The following is a 16,813-nucleotide window of genomic DNA, read 5'->3' on the forward strand; positions in this document are numbered from 1 at the left end:
CCAAGGCAGAATCCTCTGGTCCCAAAAGAACTAGTTGTTGTAGGTGACTCTATTGTCAGGGAAACGGGGAACATATTGTGCAATAAGGATAGATGGAACAGGACCAGGGTATGTCTGCCAGGGGCAAAGGTTCATGACGTTGTAGGGCAGATATCATCCTTTAAGGGCACAAAGGGTGATATTGTTGTACATGTTGGCACTAATGATATTAAGAGTCGGAGACCGGCAGAATTACTTAACAAGTACAAGACAATGCTGAAAAAAAGCTGCGAGTTAGGGTTGAATTTGAAAGTGTCTGAAATTCTGCCCAGACACGATAGGAGAGAGTATATGATGAGAGCCTTGTTGATGAATTTGGTCCTGGAGAGACTGTGCAAGGCTCAAGGGATAGAATTTTTCTCAGCCTGGTCTGTGCTTGTTAATAGGAGAGACTGTATCTACAAGGATGGGATACACTTAAATAGAAAAGGTGCAAGAATATTTGCTGATGCTATCGAGGCAGAATTAGGTGGGTCGGAAAACTGCTAGCTTGGGGGAATACACGGACTAATAGGTTAACAGTAGCCGCTGGCAGAAGTAAAAGTGATTCTTGCACTACTTCTATTGAAATGCAATTGAGCAGCAGCCTGGAAAGCAAGGCAATGGGAATTTCCAGGACTGCTGGGAGTCATAGTGGAACAAGTAAATACATGGTCTGTGTTAGGGTAACTAACAGTAGAAAAAGGTGCATGTATACTTACATGTACACCAATGCTAGGAGTATAGTTAATAAATTCGATGAGCTTGAAGTGCTAGTCAAGACATCAAAGGCAGATATCGTTGGGATATCAGAGACATGGGGTCACACAAACATAAGCAGTGCAGAACTGGAGTTTGGAGAGTACAATATCCGGGAAATTAAAATCCCCCATTATAAGATGCTCTAATTTACTGGCATACTCTATTTCTCTGCACAATTACTCATTATACTCATCAGATTCATTGTCCAGTGCAGACACTGCACTGGACAATAAATATTCAGTATTGCATCCCATCATAAAACAGATCCTTTGCTGGATACCAAGGAATTCTGGTATCACAGGTAATGAGAGAGCAGACCAGGCATCCAAACGGTACAATACCATCACATTATGAAATACCATACGTGAATTATTAGAAACATATAAAAAAGCCTGTTCATTTCAGTGGTCAGAAAAACTCCTCTGACTGTTTGGTCGTCCCGGAGTATAAACAGAAAATTTATTATTATTATTATATGGAAGTCGCGAAGGAATAACAAATTGCTCCAAATCAAAGAGGAACCAATGTTATGGAATTCCAGCTTAAGAAAAAACAGACAGGAAGAAGCTGTACTGTCAAGACTAAGGATAGGACATACTCACTTAACCCATATGTTTCTTCTCATCAGAGATGACCCACCTCATTGTACATTACCACTTACAGTCAAAAATATACTTTTAGAATGTATGCACTTTTCCCAATTCAGAAAACATACCTTCCACTGTCAGTCATGATTGCAAGAACTTCTGTCGCTTACCTGCATCATTGGAAATAATGCTAATCTACCTGAACCTTCCTTAAACAAATACTCTGATATGAATTCCTCTAATGCCAAACTGGACAAATTAATATAGGAACTAGCACATTTTGGCCTCAGCTGCCCTTGTGCCCTTAAACACCTATACAAATACAATACATTTCTGTAGAAAAACAAATTTACATTATGACCCTGAACTAACAATACAAGGGCACAGAATACTATTTAAGCAAAGTGTAAAATTTCTTGGATACACTCTAGAGAACAAGTTGAGCTTCGTAGAATGTATAAAACAATTACAAATAAAATGTATGCAACAACTCAATACTCTTAAAGTCTTAACAATGGTATCTTGAAGGGCAGATTTTATACCCTGCTCAACCTTTACAAAATTCTAGTAAGGTCAATAATAGATTATGGAACACCCATTTGTGCATTGACAAAAAAAGAGTGCTCTCAAATGGTTAGATCCGATTCAACATAATGCACTACAAATAGCAACAGGAGCTTCTGCACATTCCTCTGCATGCAGTCTTTATACAGAAACTAATGAACTACCATTATTCCTCAAGAGACAACACCTGACACCACTGTATGCATATAAGATCCATAAGAGACCATCCGACTTGGACATCGCTATTCTTACCAAAATGGAAAAACATATATAGGAACCTCAAAAGTGCAAACCAGCCTTTAGTCATCAGACTACAAGACCTACTGATAACACACAATCTCAACATAGATAATCCGGTACATAGAACCGGATCTCCTAACCAAGTATCAATATATACAGACAGATCAAAATCAGAGAACCATGTACGAGCATTAGCAGTTTTCCCAGACATTACACTATCACACCAACTTCCAAAAGAAAGCAGTGTCTACACTGCAGAATTATTAGCAGTCCAGATAGCTCTGGAGTACTTCAGAACCACATACCATTTGAAAACAGTAATATACTCTGATTCATTAATTGCATTAGAAGCCATACAAACCACAAGCACTATAACCCATCCAGTTTTCGGGCAAATTTAACAGATACTAACAGACAACAAAATAAAAACAAGAAAACTTTTCTGCTGAATATCAAGGTACACAGGGATAAAAGGAAACGAAGAAGCTGACAGAATTGCAAAATAAACAATTAACCTCCAGAAACAAACTTTCCAAGTTCCATATAAGGACTACAAACCAATCACTGTCTAATACAATGGCAAGAAGTCTGACAAAAACAAACATCAAATAAATTATATGAAATAAAACCAAAAGTTGAACATTGAAAAACAAGCACAAGGAAATTAAGTACAGCGGAAGTTGTTCTAACCAATTAAAAATAGGACATACTTTATAGGACCTGTCTTAACAGGTCTTATAACGTATGTCCACACACACATTACACATGGTTATCTACTGTGCTGAAGAACCTCCAAGGTGCTAAACATGCAATACTATCCAGACAATACTATCTAGATAATATACGGATAGAATGCCCAACCTACAAAAATAATCAATAACAGATTTTCTTATCATTATATAAAGGAAATCACTACATCACCCTCAAAGATATCTTAGCGACAAGGAACTTGTATTAGACATTTTCAGACTCATGCAGACAATCAACATCTACCATCTGCTGTAAATATAATACAGCTAACCCTCATATAACACAGTAGTTTGGTTCCTACAAAATCTCGCATAATGGGAAACCATGTTATAAGGGACTAAGAACCAGTACAAAATGGAGGGTTACGTTCCAAAAACTAACAAAATTATGCCTTTTTTTTTTTTTTTTTTTTTTAATAACTCTCAGAAACTTAATTTTTATAGTAGTAACAACTGCATATTTTAACTATTATTTTTATAATAGTAGTAACTTAAATAGTAATAACTAAAAAAACGTCTTACCTTACAAACTGTGATAATTATATCTGAGCTAATGTACGTTCATTTAATTTTCTTCATCTTCATTGCTGCACAATCTCTTCTGCAGCATCTAGATTTCATAATGGTAGTGACCTTCAGAAATGTGCTTTAAAAAAATGTCATGAAAGTGATAACAAGCCGAGTTAACAGCAGGAATTCACAAAAAGGAATTGAAAAGTTGAAAATTACATCTAACATAACAGCAGGGTTTTCCCAGTACAAAAGCTCAAAAATACCGTGTTAGGCGAGATTTTTTTTTTTTTTTTTTTTATGTAAACCCCAAACACGAGAGGTATTAGAACCTATAGTACTTAGTACTGTGCTTGGATTGGAGATTGAGAAGACAAAAGAAGATATTTGTTGACATTGGATTTGAACTTCTGTAGACTGTAATTTTCAGGAAAGACGTATGAACGAAGGTTGTTCCAGAAAACGGCAGTTGAATGAATAAACGAGGAAGATGAAAAGTTGGTTCTGGGAGTTTGAAGTTGGATAGTAAATGGATGTTGCCTGGTGGCAGCACATGTTCGGACTGTTTTGAAAGAGAGAGAGAGCGGGAATTATAGAAGCCAATTCAGAAGAACAGTGCCCATGGAAGTATCTATAGAAGAGGCTTGCAGCAGAACAGTACGTCTATGAGATGGCAAGTGGAGAGACTCTGTTAGAGATGAATCATTAATTAACCTAACTGCCCTCTTCTGAATGGAATGAAGAAGCCTGAGAGAGGTTTTGGGGGCACCACCCCAGATGTGAGAACAATATTCCATGGCTGGGCGGATTTGCGATTTATACAGAGTGAGCAGCTGTTTGGAATAAAAGTAATGCTGAGAGCGAAAGAGAAAACCAAGTTTTTTTAGATGCAGAGGAAGCAATATTTGTAATGAGCTTGTGCCAAGAGAGATTAGAAGTCAGGGTAATCCCCAAAAGAGATATATCATTTTGCCTAGAAATCGGAATATCACTAAAGCTAAGCATAGGAGCAGAAGAATCCTTTTTGAGAGATATAAGACAAGACTGAGTTTTAGAAGGTTTTGGAGAGGACGAGAGTTGAGTTTTGGAGAGGACGAGAGTTACCTGTCCAGACGTGCCTTTCTGCCGCTCGTGGAACAGAGAAGTTTTTTCTGATTTATGTTCTGCTTTATTAGTTTAAATTGACATATTAACTTATTTTCTAGAGTAGCTTTATATTCCTATTTACGGTACTTAAGTTTAAAGTAACTTAGATAGAGATTTTGTAGGTATTACTTAGTATCGGAAAGGGAATCAAATCCATGTGTTTACCGTTCGTAATAGCCGCCATTGTTATGCGAAAATTAATCAGTAAAATCAATTAATCTTGTTGAACTTCATTGGCAATTAAATTGTACTTTTAACTATACATATAACCACTTAGGTTACGTAATATAAATAATTAGTAAAAATAAATAATTAATACATAACTTGATACGGAAGTTATATAAAGGGATTTCATAGATAACACTCGTAACTGAAACATAAATATTTCGTAGATAACACTCGTTACTGAAACATAAATATTTCGTAGATAACACTCTTTACTGAAACATAAATATAGCGTTATAACTGTGTTGGGATACAAGACTAGGATTTAATTTTGTACTGAAATAGAAATTTTATTGAAAGTAAATCGAAATCATGACTCAAACAAGAGCAGCAAAGCAAAAGGCTCAAGCTAATGGGAATGCTGTGACTCAGGGGAAAACTGAGGGGGGCAGTTGCCCCCTGAATCACAGCCTTTTAAGATGCACTATTTGCTTGATGTTTGCGGAGCAGTCAAGTATGGGACATGATACTGCCATGGGGGATGTCTTTGTATGTGCGCGATGCAAGGAGTGTAAGGAAATCAGGCGACAACTCAGCGTTGTTATGGGCCTATATGAGAGCTTGAAGGACAGAGTGGATGCCCTCGAAGGATTACAAGTGAGGGGCCCATCAAGCTCTCAGCTGCCCACACCAATGCCAGAGCTTGCACTTGGTCATCGCGCAACACAGCGGCAGCCCCCAAGGCAGAATGAGCTGGTCCCAAAGGAACTAGTAGTTATTGGTGACTCTATTGTCAGGGAAACGTGCTTTGTAAAAAGGATAGGTGGAACAGGACCAGGGTATGTCTGCCAGGGGCAAAGGTTGATGACGTTGTAGAGCGGATATCATCTTTTAAGGGCACAAAAGGTGATATAGTTGTACACGTTGGCACTAATGATATTAAGAGTAGGAGACCGGCAGAATTACTTAACAAGTACAGGTCACTGATGAAAAAAAGCCGTGAATTAGGGTTGGATTTGAAAGTGTCTGCAATTCTGCCCAGACACAATAGGAGGGAGTATATGATGAGAGCCCTGTCGATCAATTCGGCCCTGGAAATATTGTGCAGGGCTCAAGGGGTAGAATTTTTTTCAGCCTGGTCTGTACTTGTTAACAGGAGAGACTGTTTCTACAGGGATGGGATACACTTAAATAGAAAGGGTGCAAGAATGTTTGCTGATGCTATCAAGGCAGTGTTAGGTGGGTCGGAAGACTGCTAGATTGGGGGTATACAAGGACTAATAGATTAACAGTAGCCACTGGCAGAAGAGAAAGTGATTCTTGCACTGCTTCTATTGGAATGAGCAGAAGCCTGGAAAATAAGATGCAGGATATTTCAGAGACTGCTGGGAATCATTGGGGTACAAGCAAACACATGGGTTGTGTTAGGGTGGCTAAGAGGAAGAGCAGATGCATGTATACTTGCATGAACACCAATGCTAGGAGTTTAGTAAATAAATTTGATGAATTTGAGGTATTGCTCAAACGATCAAAGGCAGATATTGTTGGGATTTCAGAGACGTGGTGTCACACAGATATAAGGAATGCAGAACTGGAATTTGGGGAATACAATGTCTACAGAAAGGATAGACAGGATAGGAAGGGAGGAGGCGTTATGTTATTAGTTAAGAAACACATAAAATCCAAGGAAGTGAAGCCAGTCGACATCGCTGGACAGTGCAGTGTCGAGTCAGTTTGGTGTGACATAAGCATTGGGAGATCAAAATTGAGAGTAGGAGTGTGCTATAGGCCTAATGACTCTGATGAGTATAATAAGAAACTGTACAGAGAAATAGAGTGGGCCAGTAAATCAGAGAGTCTAATAATGGAGGATTTTAATTTCCCAGATATTGACTGGAATTTGGGAGCTGGTCACTCACACACTAGCAAGGCTTTTGTGGATTTATTGGATGATTGTTTTCTACATCAGCATGATCGGGAGGCAACGAGAGGGAGTAATACTCTTGATTTGATTATCAGTAGTGATTCTTCATGCATTAAGAATCTGCAGATAAATGAACTACTAGGTGGCAGTGACCACAGTGTTCTGAAGTGGGATTTACTCAAAGAGGTAACTACCATTAGGGGTACTTTCGTAAAGGCGACTACGATGGACCGAGACAGTATTTAAATTCTATACAGTGGGATCAACTGATGATGTTACCAACAGAAAATTCAAAATGGGAAGCATTCAAAGAACTTATCTTGGAAGCTACTAGCCTTTACATACCAACTAAGAAATATTGTTCAAAGTTTAGGCCTAAATGGATGTCAGATGAACTAATGAGGCATATGGCAGAGAAGAAAACTGCATGGGATACATACAAATTAACACATGACACAGAAGCCTGTGATAGATACAAGTTGATCTGTAACCAAGTTACAGCCGACCGGGCTAGCCGAGTGGGTAAAGTACCTGCCCGGCAACCCAAAGGTCGCGGGTTCGATTCCTGCCTCGGGCTTGGATCAATGTACTGCAAAAACCTTGGGAGGTGCAATATGGCCACAGAAGCCGATGCGCCAACAACTATCAAAAAAAAAAAAAAAAAAAAAAAAACCAAGTTACAAAGGAGGTTAGGTAGGCGAAGGCAGATTACGAGAAATCCTTGGCAAGGGATGCGAAGAAAAACAGCAAAGAGTTCTTTACTTATGTAAACTCTAGAAGGAAGGGGATGAATCAGATTGGTCCACTTGATATCGATGGGTCAACTGTTGATGATCCTGCTCAGGTAGCTAACAAACTAAATGAATATTTTGCATCGACATTCACATGAGGAGTTATTCAGCGAGGGGAATGCCAGAGGTGTATTCAACTCTGGCAGTAAGCTAGAGAACCTTGTAATAACTGAGAGTAAAGTGGAGGAGAAATTGTTGAAGATAAACACAAGACAGGCACCTGGGGTGGATGGGATCTATCCAGTTATATTAAAGGCGGCAGCAAAGGAAGTAAGCAAACCCTTAGCCATAATTATGAGAGCTTCCTTGGACTCAGGGGAGGTACCCATGGTTGGAGATGTGCAAATGTGACCCCAATTCACAAAGGAGGATCAAAGGCTGACACAAGTAATTATAGACCTGTGAGTTTAACTTCTGTTCCCGGAAAATTAATGGAGGCACTGGTTAAAGAAGCACTGCAGGATCATCTAGACAAGACTTCAGTTATAGCTTGGACACAGCATGGTTTTGTTAAGGGGAAATCTTGCCTGACCAATTTGATTGGATACTATGATGCAGTCACAAAAGAACTGGATGCAGGGAATAACTTTGATATTATATACTTGGATCTTAGAAAGGCTTTTGATACTGTTGCACATGGAAGACTGCTGCACAAATTGGAGCAGTGTGGCATTGGAGGCAAATTGCTGCTATGGATAAAGGGGTGGTTGAGGGGGAGAAGACAGAGAGTGGTAATTAATGGACACTGCTCATTGTGGACTAATTTTATTAGTGGGTTCCCTCAGGGTTCAGTATTGGGTCCTTTATTGTTTTCTGTATTTATGAATGATATTGATGATGGTATATCAGGCTTAATGTCCAAGTTTGCAGACGATACGAAGGTTGGCAGGGTTGTCAAGGACACTACTGACACTATGCTGCTGCAACAGGATCTGGAAAGGTTGAGCAGATGGGCTGAGAGGTGGCAAATGAAGTTTAACCTTGACAAATGTAAAGTACTACATATGGGAAACAGCAACCCCAGAGCAACGTATCAACTCTGTGGTACTACACTGACAGTGGTAGAGAATGAAAGGGACCTGGGGGCGGTTGTGCAGGCAGATATGAAATTCTCTGAGCAATGCAGACGGGCTGCAAGAGTAGCTCACAGTGTATTGTCAATGATATATAGGAATTTTGCTAGCAGGGATAAGGAGGTGATTATTCCCTTGTATAAGGCAATGGTCAGGCTACACCTAGAGTACTGTATATAAGCCTGGAGGCCTCATTTCAAGAAGGATGTAGAGCTGCTGGAACGAGTACAGAGAAGGGCAACAAGATTAGTGAATGGAACAAAGGGGTGCTCTTACGAAGAAAGGCTTAAGTTTTGCGAATTACAGTGTCTGGAGACTAGGCACCAGCGAGGTGATCTGATACAGGTGTATAAAGCCTTGAATGGTTTGAGGATGCTCAATGCTGATGGGATTCTTCCTCTTGCTCAGAATAATCACCTGAGAGGGCATAAATTCAAACTGAGGAAAGACAGATGTGGGATAGATGTGCGGAAATTTGCCTTTAGCCAGCAGGTGGGTGGTAGGTGGAACAGACTTCCTTGGAACAGAATCCCTTGTCGTGGAGGTTGATAGCCTAAATAAGTTTAAGGCTCAGCTGGACAGGTATTTTGAACGAACAGAGGGGTGAAGTGTAAGTGGTTATTTTTTATTTATTTATTTTACTTTATTTTTTTTTGGCTGATGCTGCATAAGCTTGCTTTCTTGCATCAAATGCCTCTACTAATGCTAAAGGGTTGAAATCAACTAAGTTGTCTCTGCCCCACTGGAGAATTAACTGAAGATCGGCATTTAAGGAATTGATAGCAGATTTTCGAGAAGTTGAAGCTGATTGAGCAGGACAAGGTTTCTCAAAATTGAAAGTGGAATGCAATGTGCTATCATCGGCCAAACTATAGATAGGATTTCCAGTCAATGGAAGAAGGTCATTAATATACAATTGGAAAAGAGTAGGAGAAAGAACTGAACCTTGGGGGACACCGGCATTAGTGGAGAAGTTAGAAGACAGAGAGCCATCTACCATCACCCTCAGTGAGCGATCAGAGAGAAAACTGGATAACCAATTACTAAAAACAGTTGGCAAACCATAAGATGGAAGCTTCTTTAGACGACCTTTATGATAAACATGATCGAAAGCCTTTGAGATGTCAAGAGCAACTGCTTATGTTTCACCGAACCTTTCCATTGAATTAGTCCATAAATGGGTAACATAAGGCAGAATATCACCAGTGGATCGACACTGACGGAATCCATACTGGCGATCGTTGATCAGACGGAAGGTTTCTAGGTAGTTTAAGAATTGGCGGTTAATTGATTTCTCCATTACTTTAGAAAGACTAGAAGTAATTGCAATGGGACGATAATTGGATGGGAGGGATTTGTCACCCTTTTTAGGAACTGGCTGGTTGTGAGCAAATTTCCAAGCAGAAGGACAAATACCTTTGAAATAAGAAAGTGAAAAAAGGCAGCAAAGAATATGAGTAAGTTCAAGAGCACAGGTTTCGAGAACAAGTGGAGAAATACCATCATGACCTGGAGCTTTCTTAGCAGCATCATCATCATCATCAGCCATTTTCAATCCACTGCAGGATGAAGCCCTCTCCAGCAACTTTCCAGTTCCTTCTGTTTTGAGCACTGGCCATCCATTTACTACCCACAAACTCATGAATTTCATCTATCCATCTCCGCCTTTGTCTTCCAGGTTTTCTTCTAGCTCCTCTTGGTTACCATTCTGTTATTTTCTTAGTCCATCTGTCGTCATGTCTTCGAGCTATGTGTCCTGCCCAAGACCATTTTAGTTCTTTAGTTTTGATGAGAATGTCCTTTACTTGAGTTTGTTGCCTAATCCATGTGTGTTTCTCTTCTTATCTAACAGTCTGATTCCCAATATGATTCGTTCCATTGTTCGCTGTGTAGTTCTCAGCTTCTCTTCCATTCTTTTATTGAGTGCCCAAGTTTCACTTCCGTAAGTCATGGTGGGGAGTATACATTGGTTCATTATTTTACGTTTCAGACAAACTGGGATATTGCTCTTCAGTATGTGACTATATTTCTTGAATGCTATCCATCCAAAATTTATTCTTCTCTTGACTTCCAGCCATTTATCATTATTACAGCTAATAACTTGTCCCAGATAAGTATATGACTCCACCTTTTCAATTACTGCTCCTTCAATCATTATTTCCCTTTCTGTGGCATACTTGTTCATCATTACTTTTGTTTTAGCCATATTCATCTTTAGTCCAAAATCCTTATTAGCTGTGCATAACTGATTAAGATGTTCCTCTAATTCTTTGGGATCGTGGCTTATGACCACAATGTCATCTGCAAATCGTAAATGGTTTAGGTACTCTCCGTTCACACTGACTCCTTTCTGCGACCAGTCTAATCTTCTGAAAGCTTCCTCAAGGGCAGCAGTAAACAGCTTCAGAGATATTGTGTCTCCTTGTCGAACTCCTTTCTCGATTTTAAATTTCCTACTGTCTTTGTCTAGTCTAATAAAGGAGGTAGCACTCTCATATATTTTCTTCAAAATCATAATATAAGGGGTATCAATGCCTTGTCTTTCCAGTGCCCAAAACATTGCCTTATGCTGTATGGAGTCAAATGCCTTTTCATAATCCACAAATGCCAGGCATAATGGTGTTTTATATTCATTTGCTTTCTCCATTAGCTGTGATATTACATGAAGGTGATCCATAGTTGAGAATCCTGTCCTAAAGCCAGCTTGCTCTTTCTTAACGTCAAAATCCTTTTGACAGAAGACCACAGGAGGCATTGAATGGAACGTGTTGGGAATGGTGGGAGGTGTTTTACCACGATCATTAATACATGAGTTGGAAGAAAAATGGGATGTTAGCAGGTCAGCTTTATCCTTGGCTGAAGTGACAACAGAACCATCTGGTTTGGATGGAGGTGGGAGCAGAGATGAGCAAAAGTTGCGGCCAATAGCTTTGGCAAGAGACCAGAATGCTCGGCTACCATTAGAGCAAGAAGCAAGTTTTCTACCCTTATCCTGTTCAAACTCTAGTTTGGACTGATTAATAACTGCTTTACAGTTGTTGCAAGCTTTGGTGTAGGCAGAAAATGAAACTGGAAAATTAGAAACAAGCCAGTTACGATATGCAACGTTCTTCTCTTGAACAGCCTTAGCACATTTTTTGGAAAACCAAGGTTTAGAAAAAGGATGAGATTTTAAAGTGGAGTTTGGGATATAGGATTCTATTCCTGCAAGAATAATTTCACTGACACGATCTGAGCAAACGTTGACATCAGAAGTTTCGAAACAGTAATCCGGCCAAGGAAAATAAGAAAAGAAATCTCGCAGGTCATTCCTTTTTGCATTCTTGTAATGCCAAACAACACGAGGTTGGGAATAGCCATGAGTAAAAGGTTCCATTGGAGAAGAGACAATCACCAAGTTGTGATCTGAAGTGCCTAAAGGACCTATCACTTTGACCCTTTTTCTAGAAGTGTTGTTTGTGAGAAAAAGATCAAGTGTATTGGCCGTATGATTAGGATTGTCTGGTATTCTTGTAGGTAAATGAACAATTTGTGCAAGGTCATTAGTAATTGCAAAAGCCTCAGCATCTAAACCAGCTGGGTTGGTGTGACTAGAAAACGGAAGCCAGCTGGAGTTGTGAACATTAAAATCACCAAGGAAAATGACCCCACTGTTAGGAAAGTTGGACTGGAGAAAGTCAAGTTGCAAAGAGAGGAAGTCAAAGAGCTACAAGTGATTAGTGGAGTTGGGAGAACGGTACAGACAACATGTGAATTTGACACAATGAGGTAGAGAGATTTTAAGCCAGAGAAGATCAAAGAGAGGAGATTCCAAATTGCCAAGTCTCTGACAGGGAATATCAGAACAGACATATGCACAAGTACCACCTTTGAGGCAAAAGGAATCATACAGCAAATAATTTGGGCATCTGAGATGAGCAGTAGTTGAATCAACCAATAACTGAGATTCTGTCGGAAAAAGTACATGAGGTTTGGCAGACTGCATGTGGAAATGGACATCATTGAGATTAGAATTGAGACTACGTATATTTGTGAAATGAATTAGGAAGTGCCTGGGAGGTTTAGATCTCTTCGCAGATAAGCTTGCTCTATTAATTTGACAATTCATGGTGTGTTCAATAGTAAGAAAAAGAGAGTGAGACATGCTGAATGAAATAATGAAATTTTTGGATGTGGCGTACACGTGGTAAGAATATACCCAGATCCTTTACATAACGTGGCCTCGACAATGCTCCCCGCATACACATTACTCGGACTCGCTCCAGTCACCATCTGGCAGAGTAGAGATAGCAAGATTATACATTAGTGATCTGGAAGCCTCCTAGAGAGTTACCAATAGGTTCAGTCCGGTGTTCTAACTAGCGGCCAGCCTGCGAACACCGTTTTAGGGCTGTACCCTTGAAATGTAAGGAATATTGGATCTCCCCACGATGTTCATCATAACCTCAAAAGTCATTAATCATACTGCATGATGGAAGAGATAGGGAAGGGTTGACCGGAACGTAGCTCTAGAGACTAAACATGGGTTCCACCACTTCAAGCCTCCAATAATCAAAGTGGTGGTATTGTACCGTTTGATGAGAGTCATCTACCACCTAGATTTCTAGCAATTCTCCAAACGTGTTAGAGCAAAACCTTGTTGTACCATGGTGTGTGAGGTTTGGCGCAATTCTCAAACTGAATTAGAATGAAACCGTGTTGTAGAAGTACTGTGTTATACTGGGGTTGCCTTTACATATAACCAAAGAAAATATCTAACCTTCAAACATCATCATCATGAACTTGGTCTGGCTTAGTTATTTTAAGACTGTTTTCCTTGCAGCTCTTGGAGGTGGTCTTGATCTCGCCATTGTTGTCTTGGTCGACCAACATCTCTCTTGCCTGCAGGTTTGTAGTTAAAGGCTAATTTTGGGATCCGGTCTGGGTTCATTCTTTCTATGTGGCTGATCCATTTTTCCTGATACCGTTTTATGTCATTTACTATGTTATCTACTTTTTATTTCTCGCGGATATCTAAATTTCTTTGGTGGTCTAGTCTTGTAAAACCTAATAATGGTCTTAAAAATATCATTTGTGCTACTTCTAGTTTGTGTGCATCTTTCTTATTTATGTCCCAAGTCTCACATCTGTAGGAGAGGGCTGGTTTTGAAGTGATGTTGTGCAGTCATAATTTTGTTTCAATTGTCATTTGTTTTGCGATATGGCGTTTAATCGTTCCATTCATTTTATTATATTTTTGTAGTTTAATGTGGATGTCTTTCCCTTCATTTGATATTAAATTTCCCAAATAGGTGAAGTCAGATATTTGTTCTATTATTTTATCATCAATAACAATTTTGACTCTTTGTATGTGTTTTCCACATAATCCCATTGATTTTGTTTTTGAAGTGGAGATTTTCATCTCATACTTTTTACCTATTTCATTAAGTTCATTTGCTGCTATCTGTAGTTCTTCTTTGGATTTTGCAATTATTACTTGATCATCAGCATATAATATAGTTTGGATTTTATTCCTGTTGTTAGCATTAGCATTAGTAGAGGCATTTGATGCAAGAAAGCAAGCTTATGCAGCATCAGCCAAAAAAAAAAAAAAAATTAAGTAACATAAATAAATAAAAATAACCACTTCCACTTCACCCCTCTGTTCGTTCGAAATACCTGTCCAGCTGAGCCTTAAACTTATTTAGGCTATCAACTTCCACGACAAGGGATGGAAGTCTGTTCCACCCACCAACCACCCGCTGGCTAAAGGCAAATTTCCGCACATCTATCCTACATCTGTCTTTCCTCAATTTGAATTATGCCCTCTCAGGTGATTTTTCTGAGCTAGAGGAAGAATCCCATCAGCATTGAGCATGCTCAAACCATTCAAGGCTTTGTACACCTCTATCAGATCACCCCGCTGGTGCCTAGTTTCCAGACACTGTAATTTGCAAAACTTAAGCCTTTCTTCGTAAGAGATCCCCTTTGTCCCATTCACCAATCTAGTTGCCCTTCTCTGTACTCGTTCCAGCAGCTCTACATCCTTCCTGAAATGAGGCCTCCAGGCCTGTATACAGTACTCTAGGTGTGGCCTGACCATTGCCTTATACAAGGGAATAATCACCTCCTTATCCCTGCTAGAAAAATTCCTATATATCATTGACAATACACCATGAGCTACTCTTGCAGCTCGTCTGCACTGCTCAGAGAACTTCATATCTGCCTGCACCACCACCCCCAGGTCCCTTTCATTCTCTACCACTGTCAGTGTAGTACCACAGAGTTGATACGTTGCTCTGGGGTTGCTGTTTCCCATATGTAGTACTTTACATTTGTCAATGTTAAACTTCATTTGCCACCTCGAAGCCCATCTCCTCAACCTTTCCAAATCCTGTTGCAGCAGCATAGTGTCAGTAGTGTCCTTGACAACCCTGCCAACCTTCGTATCGTCTGCAAACTTGGACATCAAGCCTGATATACCATCATCAATATCATTTATAAATACAGAAAACAATAAAGGCCCCAATACTGAACCCTGAGGGACTCCACTAATAACATTAGTCCACGATGAGCAGTGTCCATTGATCACCACTCTCTGTCTTCTCCCCCTCAACCACCCCTTTATCCATAGCAGCAACTTGCCTCCAATGCCACACTGCTCCAATTTGTGCAGCAGTCTTCCATGTGCAACAGTATCAAAAGCCTTTCTAAGATCCAAGTATATAATATCAAAGTTATTCCCTGCATCCAGTTCTTTTGTGACTGCATCATAGTATCCAATCAAATTGGTCAGGCAAGACTTCCCCTTAACAAAACCATGCTGTGTCCTAGCTATAACTGAAGTCTTGTATAGATAATCCTGCAGTGCTTCTTTCACCAGTGCCTCCATTAATTTTCCGGGAACAGAAGTTAAACTCACAGGTCTATAATTACTTGTGTCAGCCTTTGATCCCCCTTTGTGAATTGGGGTCACATTTGCACATCTCCAGTCAATGGGTACCTCCCCTGAGTCCAAGGAAGCTCTCATAATTATGGCTAAGGGTTTGCTTACCTCCTTTGCTGCCTCCTTTAATATAACTGGATAGATCCCATCCACCCCAGGTGCCTTTCTTGTGTTTATCTTCAACAATTTCTCCTCCACTTTGCTCTCAGTTATTACAAGATTCTCTAGCTTACTGCTAGAGTTGAATACACCTCTGGCATTCCCCTCGCTGAATAACTCCTCATGTGTGAATGTCGATGCAAAATATTCATTTAGTTTGTTAGCTCCCCGAGCAGGGTCATCAACAGTTGACCCATCGATCTCAAGTGGACCAATCTGATTCATCCCCTTCCTTCTAGAGTTTACATAAGTAAAGAACTCTTTGCTGTTTTTCTTCGCATCCCTTGCCAAGGATCTCTCGTAATCTGCCTTCGCCTGCCTAACCTCCTTTGTAACTTGGTTACAGATCAACTTGTATCTATCATAGGCGTCCGTGTCATGTGTTAATTTGTATGTATCCCATGCATTTTTCTTCTCTGCCATATGCCTCATTAGTTCATCTGACAACCATTTAGGCCTAAACCTTGAACAGTATTTCTTAGTTGGTATGTAAAGCCTAGTAGCTTCCACGATAAGTTCTTTGAATGCTTCCCATTTTGAATTTGCTGTTGGCAATATCATCAGTTGATCCCACTGTATAGAATTTAAATACTTTCTCAGTCCATTGTAGTCGCCTTTACGAAAGCAATACCCCTTCCCTTTACCCCTAATGGTAGTTACCTCTTTGAGTAACTCCCACTTCAGCACACTGTGATCACTGCCACCAAGTGGTTCATTTATCTGCAGATTCTTAATGCATGAAGAATCACTACTGATAATCAAATCAAGAGTATTACTCCCTCTAGTTGCCTCCCGAACATGCTGATGTAGAAAACAATCATCCAATAAATCCACAAAAGCCTTGCTACTGTGTGAGTGACCAGCCCCCAAATTCCAGTCAATATCTGGGAAATTAAAATCCCCCATTATAAGACTCTCTGATTTACTGGCCCACTCTATTTCTCCGAACAGTTTCTTATTATACTCATCAGAGTCATTAGGCCTATAGCACACTCCTACTCTCAATTTTGATCTCCCAATGCTTATGTCACACCAAACTGACTCGACACTGCACTGTCCAGCGATGTCGACTGGCTTCACTTCCTTGGATTTTATGTGTTTTTTAACTAATAGCATAACCCCTCCTCCCTTCCTATCCTGTCTATCCTTTCTGTAGACATTGTACTCCCCAAATTCCAGTTCTGCATTTCTTATATCTGT

At 39.9% G+C, this 16,813-nt stretch overlaps 1 protein-coding gene across 4 annotated transcripts in view; it reads left to right on the top strand.

Annotated features, from left to right (window-relative positions):
* Positions 1-16,813, top strand: part of FAM21 (Family with sequence similarity 21) — a 1,354,861-nt gene that overhangs the window by 979,303 nt on the left and 358,745 nt on the right. The window lies entirely within an intron of this gene.

The sequence above is a fragment of the Mastigoproctus giganteus genome, chromosome 2 (assembly GCF_048544385.1).
Source record: "Mastigoproctus giganteus isolate SK-2022 chromosome 2, ASM4854438v1, whole genome shotgun sequence".
Classification (NCBI taxonomy): domain Eukaryota; kingdom Metazoa; phylum Arthropoda; class Arachnida; order Uropygi; family Thelyphonidae; genus Mastigoproctus; species Mastigoproctus giganteus.